We start from the raw sequence: 9,730 nt of genomic DNA, 5'->3' as shown, positions 1-9,730 counted from the left end.
GCTGTGTCACAGAGGCAGACACAAATCCATTGGGAAGACCCAGAGGTGCTAGGGCAGTGGTGTGTGCTCACATATGATAAAGATTTGTTCCCAGGAGAAATACTTGCGGTGGATGAAACGCATGTGCAAGTAAAATGCATGCACCGTGTCGGGCCAAACAGGTTCTTTTGGCCTGCTCGTGAGGATGTGCTTTGGTATGTTTTTGATGATGTGCTTGAGCTCATACCACCTCCTAAGCCAGTGACATCACGGCACATGGAAATTCAAAAAGACGTTTGGGCCAGGCTTTCTGAATAAAAGAATGAATGGACATCTTACAGTCCTGTTTTCAAAGTTTAATGTTAAGCACTAAAAACAAGTTTTAATCAAAATGAGATCCCAGCAAGGTAGTTTTCCATAGCCTATGCTGTTTAAAGGGATTTTTTGGACCAAATGAAAAGATCGATTGATATTTGTGATTAATTAATGCTTAATGATTTTGATTCAATGTTAAATACTTACTAAAACGTTTTGTTTTTGCCAACTTTAATAAAATGATTTTTTTTTTAATGTGATGTCATTCATTTTAAAGGTAAGAAATCCATACTATATTGAAATAATGATCATCACTTAAACCCTGTTATCATTTTCAACCCCGTTATGCTGAGTTCAACCCTGTTATTTGATAGTTTTTATTAATATTTTCGTGATAAGAAGACAAATTAGGTCAATGTTTGTTTTGCTGTGTAGAATTTACAGTACAGTTGGAAAAAAATACGAAAGCGGGATTAAATCCTAATGTTAATGCATATTTTTTAATAAGATATGAAGAACAATTTTAGATACAGTTTTCATGACCTGATTTGGCATTCAAATGGTGAGTATTTAAAAATAGAATTCTACATGCAATAAATGATATCAAACAAGGGACATCTCATTGAAAAGCTTCTACAAGAATTTACTTGAAAATCTTTTTAAATCATATTTAAACAGGGTCCAAGTGGTCTGTGACGGGGTTCAACTTCAAAACAACTTTCAGTAAGAAAAAACACTCAATATAGATTAGAATGTCATGCCTGAGGTGGGAAAATGCATTTTCTTAAAGGTTTGACTAATCCACTATCACATGAAATGATCAGAAATATAACTATATGAGGTATAAAAAAAAAAAAAGTATGACCCAAAAGGCACCCAACTCAGAGAATCACCCATCCGATACTCAACGAGCTGTTGCAGAAACGAGCTGTAAGCAATAAATCAAAAGCTATCAGATAAATGTAGTTCAGTAAACATTACAACAGCCCCTAATCCGAACAGTGCTAGGTCTAGTGTCCCCGTTTTCAGTTTTACAAACATAAAAACATGACGTGTTTTGGAGGTATACGCTTCTAAAATGAAAATGTCCCCGAATTTTGTCTGAGAAATCTGGTTACCCTATCCAAACCCCGTTTTTAAAATCAATGGTTAACCAGATTTAACGTTCATGCCGAGTGTAAGGAAACTAACCACAGTCCTACTAAACTGTTTTACATAGCTAGATAGTGCCATTTGGTGATAAGCAGGGTAAAAATAAAACCTTATAATCACAACTGTTAGCCTGCAATTAGACGCCCCCTGAACTTCTTCACATTTTTAAAATTATGATTTAATGTTAGCTAGCTAGTTGACAGATTGGCTAACACTATATGCCGAGTTTACCTTACCATTTGATTCGATAACAAGTCTTCAGCTTTATGTTCTCAGTTGAGGTTTCAGTTCCATTTAAGCCAACAAAAGAAAACTAACCAATACAAGCAAAGTATGACTGAGGTGCAGCACTCGGTTACTGTTAGCTAGCTAACGCTAGCATTATTGTTAATGGATACCGGGTAACATTCAATTATGCTTGCACAGGCCATTAACGTTAGCTAACTAGCTGGCTAGCTAGTCAGATTAGTAGCTACATTTAGCTAGCTAGAGCACGGGTATTTTAATTTCAATTGAATGTGAAAAAGGCGGCTAGTGCGATGTTAGACTGATCTTAAGGCTTTAAAGTTACTTTAAACCATGACATGACGTAGCTAACTAGTAGCTAAAAATCTATGTATTTGTCAGATGAACATAAACTTCCACATAAAAAAACGTTGAAATATTGAATTTGCTAACGTTAGCTACATAAAGATAAACTAGTGCTTACCATGGAGTTTAACAGCAACAAAGCAGTCTTCCCTCCTACCCTTTTGTAGACTGGCAACTTTTTTCCTTCCTTTGTCAACTGTGGCGGGAATATGTTGCTGGGCAGAATTCAGATTTACTGTCCATCACATCAACAGTGTGTGTAATGTAAAAATATCCAGATGCCTAATAAACAATGTTTCCAAATGACCCGCAAACAACTGAGGAAACTGTAATACATCTAACTGACATATTTAATATGTTGCTGTGATGTATAGATTTCCATCATAATACAATGTCCAGGCGCTCAGTAAACGATGCCTCCAAATAACCTGCAAACAAGTGTGGAACTTGTTATACATCTAACCAACATACTTAATACATTTCTGCGATGTATAGATTTCCATCATAATATGATGCCCAGACGCTCAAGAAACGATGCTTCTAAATGACCCCCGATCAATTGCAGATGAAGCGATCATTTGCAGACGTCGTGGCGATGTACGTGTGCTTACTGGGGAGGGGCCAAGGAAGCAGAAGGTGAAAGCATAGGAGAGAAGGGATAAGACATTGTCTAAACATACAGCCCGATCCGGTTGGGGAGAGTTCTAGCCCGGCCGGGCTGGAGCTCTCTTTACCTTGTCTCTCTTGGTTTTGCTGTAATAATTTTAGACAGCTGGGGACTTATTTTGATACACTGAGCTCCTCTCTCCTCTATCTTTCCATCTTTTCATTTATGTGCATCCATGTCCCAGAAATGCTTGTTACTAACCTAGCTCTGGGGAGTCATTCCCCGGAGTCCTTATGTTCTTTTTTTCCCCAGCATGTTCCCTTGGATCAGAGAGGCTCCGAAATCAGGGTAGCAGCTGTCGCCATGGTCCCGCTACACGTTCTGTGATGCCATGTTCAACTGCTACACTGCAGTGCCCTGCTACGTCCTGCTACGTCCTGCTGTGCCTTGTAATGCCGCACAGCGTCCTGCTATGCCATGAACTACTACAAAGAACTGCTACAAACTACTAATTTTTTCTATTTTTGTTATTGCCACTCTTCCTTCTAACCCCAACCGGCCCGTCAGACACCGCCTACCAAGAGCCTGGGTCTGACCGAGGTTTCTGCCTAAAAGGAAGTTTTTCCTCGCCACTGTTGCTTGCTCTGGAGGAGACTACTAGAACTGTTGGGTCCTTGTAAATTCTGGAGTGTGGTCTATCTGTAAAGTGTCTTGAGATAACTCTTGTTATGAATTGATACTATAAATAAAATTGAATTGAAATTGAATTAAACTGGCCCTGGAAAGATCCCTTCTTAAGTGAGATTTATTTTTTGAAAATATAAATGATGGGGGCATAACAGATTGAGGGCAGAGGGCTTAAAAAGTGACCATGTAATGCATTGTATAACAGTAAAACCATACCAACACATTATATTTTCAAAATATTTTCATATAACCTGAGAGTGAGACAATTTACAATTAACAACACACCATAGTTTTTCACGTAAAGGTGGAACACCTTCACTTATGCTTTAAAATGTATTATTTTACTTTAATTCATTCATGAGCTATTAATTGGACAACTTATTTGGATAATTTCTAATATTAATTAATAATTTTCCCTCCAGTTTCTGGAATGGAAATGCAAGTGATGTAGGTTGCTGGGTTGAAATCCCTCTACCTTGCAGGAGGTACACTGAACAGCATTAATTATCTTAACACTTTTTAACAGTCAAATTGAAACACTGGCGGTGAGCTCCAGGTCCCGCAGTTGCAGATGGACCGTCATCAGTGGGGATTGGCCAGCGTAGCAACATTGCGAGAAAGCTTTGCTGCCGAATCCAACCTGATCAGAGCACCAGCGGTACACGGAGAGCCCCACTCCCAGTAGCAGCAACCCATTCTCCGGCCATAACCAGAGCTTGCTTTGCTGATGTTATGCCCGCATTTTGCATCCTTGCAGAACTGCAAAAATAATTCTACGAAAATGGTGACTTTCCTGTCCCTGCCTTAACCACAAGGAAAAACACTAAAAAGTGTCAGATAATGACACAAAATATATGTTTTTTGTTTAAATTGAAGTGTTTTATTCTTAATAAATAATAAAAAGACTGTTATATTGCAAACCATTATTTTTATATATTGTAGTACACGGTCAGTACCATGAAATTGGCTTGTTCCTTTGGGTCAGGAGTCGCAGTTTAGTGACCTATTTTGAGTTAAAAAAATATAATTTTCTTCCCCTTTAAATGTCATAATATAAAAGGAAAGTGGTATAGTTATATATTGAACTACTTTAAAAACTAAAATATCCACTAAATGTTATATATAATTCACAGGGAATTGCTGTTCCTCAATTTCATGTCACTGTTGTTACAATTTAAAAAACACACTATTTTTCATCCTTGCTAATTTCTTCCGGGGTCAAAGGTTCATTGGAGGCGGGGGCTGTATTGAAAAGCACATGGTGAGTGCAGGGTGTCCGCGGGGTTTTAAAAAGTATTAAAAAGTGATAAATCAAAATTGTCAAATTTAAGGCCATTAAAAGTGTTAAATTTAGTCTCAGAGGTATTATTTTTTTTAAATTAGGTATTATTTTTTTCAGACTATCAGGTGTCCTATTCTGATTGAAATTCTATCCTGCGTTTGCGTTAGTCCGTTTAAATATGGGCTTTGGCGTGTCTGGGCACATAATCGATCTTTCGTCTCCGTCTATGTTTGATGCTGACGTCATATTCAGTGGTCGTTCGACATCATCTCAGAACACTGCGCGGTCAGCAGAAGTGGCTGGCTTACGTTTTATTTTAGACTTGCTTCAAGCCATATCTTACACGACTGGACAACCATCGTCGTCTTTTAATGGGCAAATGCAAGTTTTCTGATAGCTGGGTGAACAACCCAGAGTTTAGGACTGGCTCAAGCCTGTAGTAGGGTGGCCATGGGCGCCACACCAACACTGCGCGCTGAGGCTCTGTGGTGTCTGAACACTGCAGTTAAACACCACTCAAAGATGAGTTTATCTATAGATCTACTTGTTGAGCCACTTATGATCGACTAGATGTGCTTTCAGAGACGGGGGGGTCAAGAGCGCTCCCTGTCTGCGGAATTTTCAAATTGTCGCAAACTGAGAATTTTTTTTACCTGAAGCCGGGCATTTCCCCGGCTTCAGGTATGAGCTCTGAGTATCACAGACCCGTCCGTCGCTTCGTGTCCACTCTCTCTGTAAAAATAGAGGTGAGCAGCGCGGCTGGTGGACCCGCTCTGCTGTGGGCAGTGCCGCGTTGAATCCGTGCGTAGACCTCCGATAATGAGCAGCGTACAGCCTCCTCGTAACTTGTTTGTCAAATGGGCCTCTGTGTCTGTCAAACGGTCTGAGTGAGATCCACCATATGAACGGAGCAATGACATGCACAGCAGACTATATTACAACTCTCCAAATCTCGGACAACAGAGATGGGAGGAGTTATATTTTGAATGTGCACAAAGTTGTAAACATGAGCAAAAATCTGATGATCTCTAAATATCTAAATGTAACTGTAAATAATTCATTCAATGTTTCATAAAATGAACAAAAAGTTTATTTTCCCAAAAAAGTAAATACATAAGTGCTGCACAGAGGATGAGGGCCAAACATTACTGAGCCTTGGCACAAAGGTTAAAGGAATAGAATTTATGTATAACAGTGGTTCTCAATCTTTAGAATTTCAGTGGTCTTAGTTGATCCCTCAACATTAATTTAACTTTGGGTCCCTGGTCCCTACACCAGGGACTCCTGGACCTGTTCACCACAGACCCAAATCTTCTCAGCTGTTGCTGACATATATACTGTCTCTTCATGTGATTCATTATGTTTGGCACATTGTCTGGGTCAGTTCTTATATCATGAGAAGTTAATAATGTAAATGCTGAATGCCCTAATACCTGTTGATACTACAACAATGCAAAGGCTCTTAACCCTACAGTTTTGCACATATTATGCAAGACTTAATGTCTCAATTTTTTTGCACAAAACTCTCCAGAAAGTGCCATTTAATGGTTAATTTAAAAAAAAAAGAAAAACTGGGGGGCATACCCCCAGACCCTCCCTACTTTGGATCTCAGTTCTCAACTATCCATTCTCTTCATTGCACATTTATGTAGTTTGTTTTACTTTTATTTACTAAGTGAAATAAATATGTGCAATATGTTGTTAATGTTATGTTGTCTCTAAATCTATTCATTTCTGTATGTTATAAATGTCAAAATCTGTGTAAATAGAAAGGTCGCTGATTAACACTTGCAATTCAGTGTCGTGATGGTTTTAAAAAAAATTCTGAAGGTAGTAAAAAAGGTATTAAAAAGTAGTAAATTTAACTAAAGGATTGCTGTACATACCCTGGAGTGTGCACTCTCTCTTCATCTTTTAGCAATTTGATAAATAATTTGATAATTTCATGCAAGGACTTAAGATGTGTTACTGGTGTTCTACAGATTATAGTAAGGGGAAAGGAAATTTGATCAAATAATTGTTCTAATTGCATGATTAAGTGATTTATTTACAATTCAAGAAATTTGGTTTGAGCTACTGTGGCAGCCATTTTAGATATGTCATCTTGTCTCCAGATTTGTTACTGTTGCTATTGGTGACACTAGTGATATGATGATAACACCAGTGACAATGAATAACACCTCTAACTTTTTTCTCAACATAAGGTTTCATAAAAGCCTCAACAATTATATTAATAATGACATTTATTAGCATTTTATTACTGTTTTAACGTAAACATAACATGGCTTTCCTTGTGGCAGATATGGCAAAATTAAGTGTTGTTGAAAAGCAAAGACTCTACAGACAGTGCAGGGATGCTGACCCAGACCGCATAGCAGCCTACCTTAAACAGAAACACCAGACTTAAAGGATATAGAGAGTCAAAAAAGAAAGCAAGTGAATGATCTCACAGAAAGGGGGAAAAAAAAAAAGCCAGGAGCTAAGGAAATGGCGGGTCAAACAGGCAAAGATTTTGACAAACAAGCTTGGCTGAAATAAAAAAAGAGAGCTGTAGGACAGTTTTACCAAAGAGATGATGTCAGCAGGCAAACCACTGGCAAGAAAAACACTATCACACTAAGAAAGATTAAGAAACAGAGGAGGCTCCTTTGTGATTTCCAGAAAAACCTCTCAGGAAATTGGTTGCTGAGCATGGGAAAAAGATTTCATATGCCTTCTTCTGCAGGGAAAGACCCTTTTGGGCAGTGACACTGAAGGAGAGCGACCAAGAAACTTGTCAGTGCAAGACCCATGAGAACTTGCAGTTTGATTGTGGATAAAATGCACTAACTTGGTCTTTCACAGTCCAACAATCTGGAGGAGATGGCAGATAGCACAGTCTGTAACAATTCAAAGACATGCGCCTATGGTGAATGCCAAGAATGTGAACATTCCACTGTACTACCGGCCAGACACCAATCCAACAAAGAGGTGTCGCTCAACCAGTGGTGTCTTATAGAGCAGATAAAGAACAAAAGAAAAGTAGCTTAATCATTGGGAAGAAGGATGTAGCCATAACAGAGGAAGAGCTGGTGACCCAATTCAAAAATAGGCTTTTCAGTACAAAAATCAGTACAAAATGTACCGGACCCTGAGGAAAAACCTGACCAATGATTGCCTGAGCCATACAGACTTTAGTGAAAACTTCACTTGCAAGTACTTCATACAATACGGGCACTGACGTCACTCACTTAAGGCACCCTGCCATTCTCGCTTTAACTTACGCTACTCCCGCAAGGGAGTTGTGGTATACCAAACGAATTTCTTGCTCTTTATCCAAGGAAAAAAATCCATACCGTCCCAGGCCTATTCAGAGTAAATATTGGGTATTTCTGGGAATATTCTGTTTGAGTGGTTGATATGCTGTCTAAAACATAAGTGGACAAATGCTATGCATGCAGGATATTTCCATACAAATTGATGAAATTAATACATAGCCTACACCATGCCATTTGCCATGATTGTCAAATGTTTGGGTATGTTTACTGCCTCTGCCACAGTTGTGCAGGTGAACCTGAAGCCCAAGATGGTCAGTGTGGGGGGCAGACAACTTTTAGGATGCAAACATCCACCCCCCTCACTAGTCCTGAACAAAGTGATGAAGATTATCTCTTTGGGTAGATATGTTTGATTTATTACAGTTGTTACTATAACTTATTCTAGTTTTTCTCTTTCCTATACTTAATGAATATTTTTTCAAAATTTAGGGCTGCAACAAAAGACCGTTAATATTAAATGGACAGAGCATGTGTGGCGTCACCCATTGCTTTGCGGAGATCTGATATGCAGTTATGGGTGCAACCACAGACTGGTGGGCAGGATACACAGTCTATGGGCAGGATCTGACTGTGACGTTTGCTGAGAGTTGGCAACGTAAACGTTACAGTTACACTAAAGATCAATAGACTGTTGTTGATTAATGTGTATTCTCCTAGACAATTAATGAAGTACAGTTACATGCTAGTGTGCATAGATATTTAACAATGAAGGGCTCAAATTGCTGATTCTTTTTCAGAAATTCGAGTGCTGAGAGCCATGATGGCATGTGTACCCAATGCCCCAGAAGCAAGCAATAGTAATAGTTACTAATTTTTTAAGTTAATGCTCATTTGAATGTGCAATGAAAGGTCTTTCTAGAGCTACATTTGTCGTTTTTCTGAAGTAACTATAGGGACATACACTATTGTAGTCATACAAGAAGACATTGTAATTAAGTCAAGTGTAATTGAAAATGCACTAGGTGCGGTTTAATCTGTGTAGGGTTATTGTAAATTCATAACAAAAGTATGATTAGAAATTCTAAAGGAAAAAAAATTATTCAAGGTAATGATTAAATCAAATATACCTGATATTTACTGCACTGAAATTTTTAAAATAAAAATAAAAACCATACAAGGACATGCAATGTCAAGAACTAATTCTTCAGTCATCAGTGTGACAGCATCAACAACTGGGGTTAATAACTCCTGGAACAGCATTCTTGTTAGGTACATTAACAGTCTGAAATAACGTATTTAGATTTTTTTTTAGAAAATATCTTACATAGTGACGCTCTAATATTGAATCTGGTGCTTTATACAATATATATATATATATATATATATGGTTGCCGAACTGAAGATTTTTCAAGATAAAACAATGTAAATTTACAATAATATTTTCTCATGTGCGACATTTTATCGCTAAAACGGACTTTCTGGCGGCGGGGATGATAGGTTATGTGCCTTTCCTTCCGGAGCCTCCAGTTGCCCAACTCACTGAGTGCATATGTTTCAGTATATTCAAGCAAAGGCAGTCTCTCTGCTTGTCCCGTGAGAATGCGCCACACGAAACTCAGATGTGAGGGGGTTATTTCTAAAACACACAGTCCCAAAATGATCTAATCCCGTGTGAATAGGGTTTATGAATTTGCACTATAATGTTAGCTATATCAGGCTTTGATTTTAAGATAACATTACCATTATGTGCGCATCGATTATCAATGACATCACATATGGTTATTGTTAAGTGAGTAAAGTAGTCTAGGAGTGGAGGACACAAACAGTTTGAAATAATAAACTCGGGACAGAAAACAAATG

Source organism: Etheostoma spectabile, chromosome 12 (genome assembly GCF_008692095.1).
Source record: "Etheostoma spectabile isolate EspeVRDwgs_2016 chromosome 12, UIUC_Espe_1.0, whole genome shotgun sequence".
Taxonomy (NCBI): Eukaryota; Metazoa; Chordata; class Actinopteri; order Perciformes; family Percidae; genus Etheostoma; species Etheostoma spectabile.
This window is presented reverse-complemented; position numbering follows the sequence as displayed.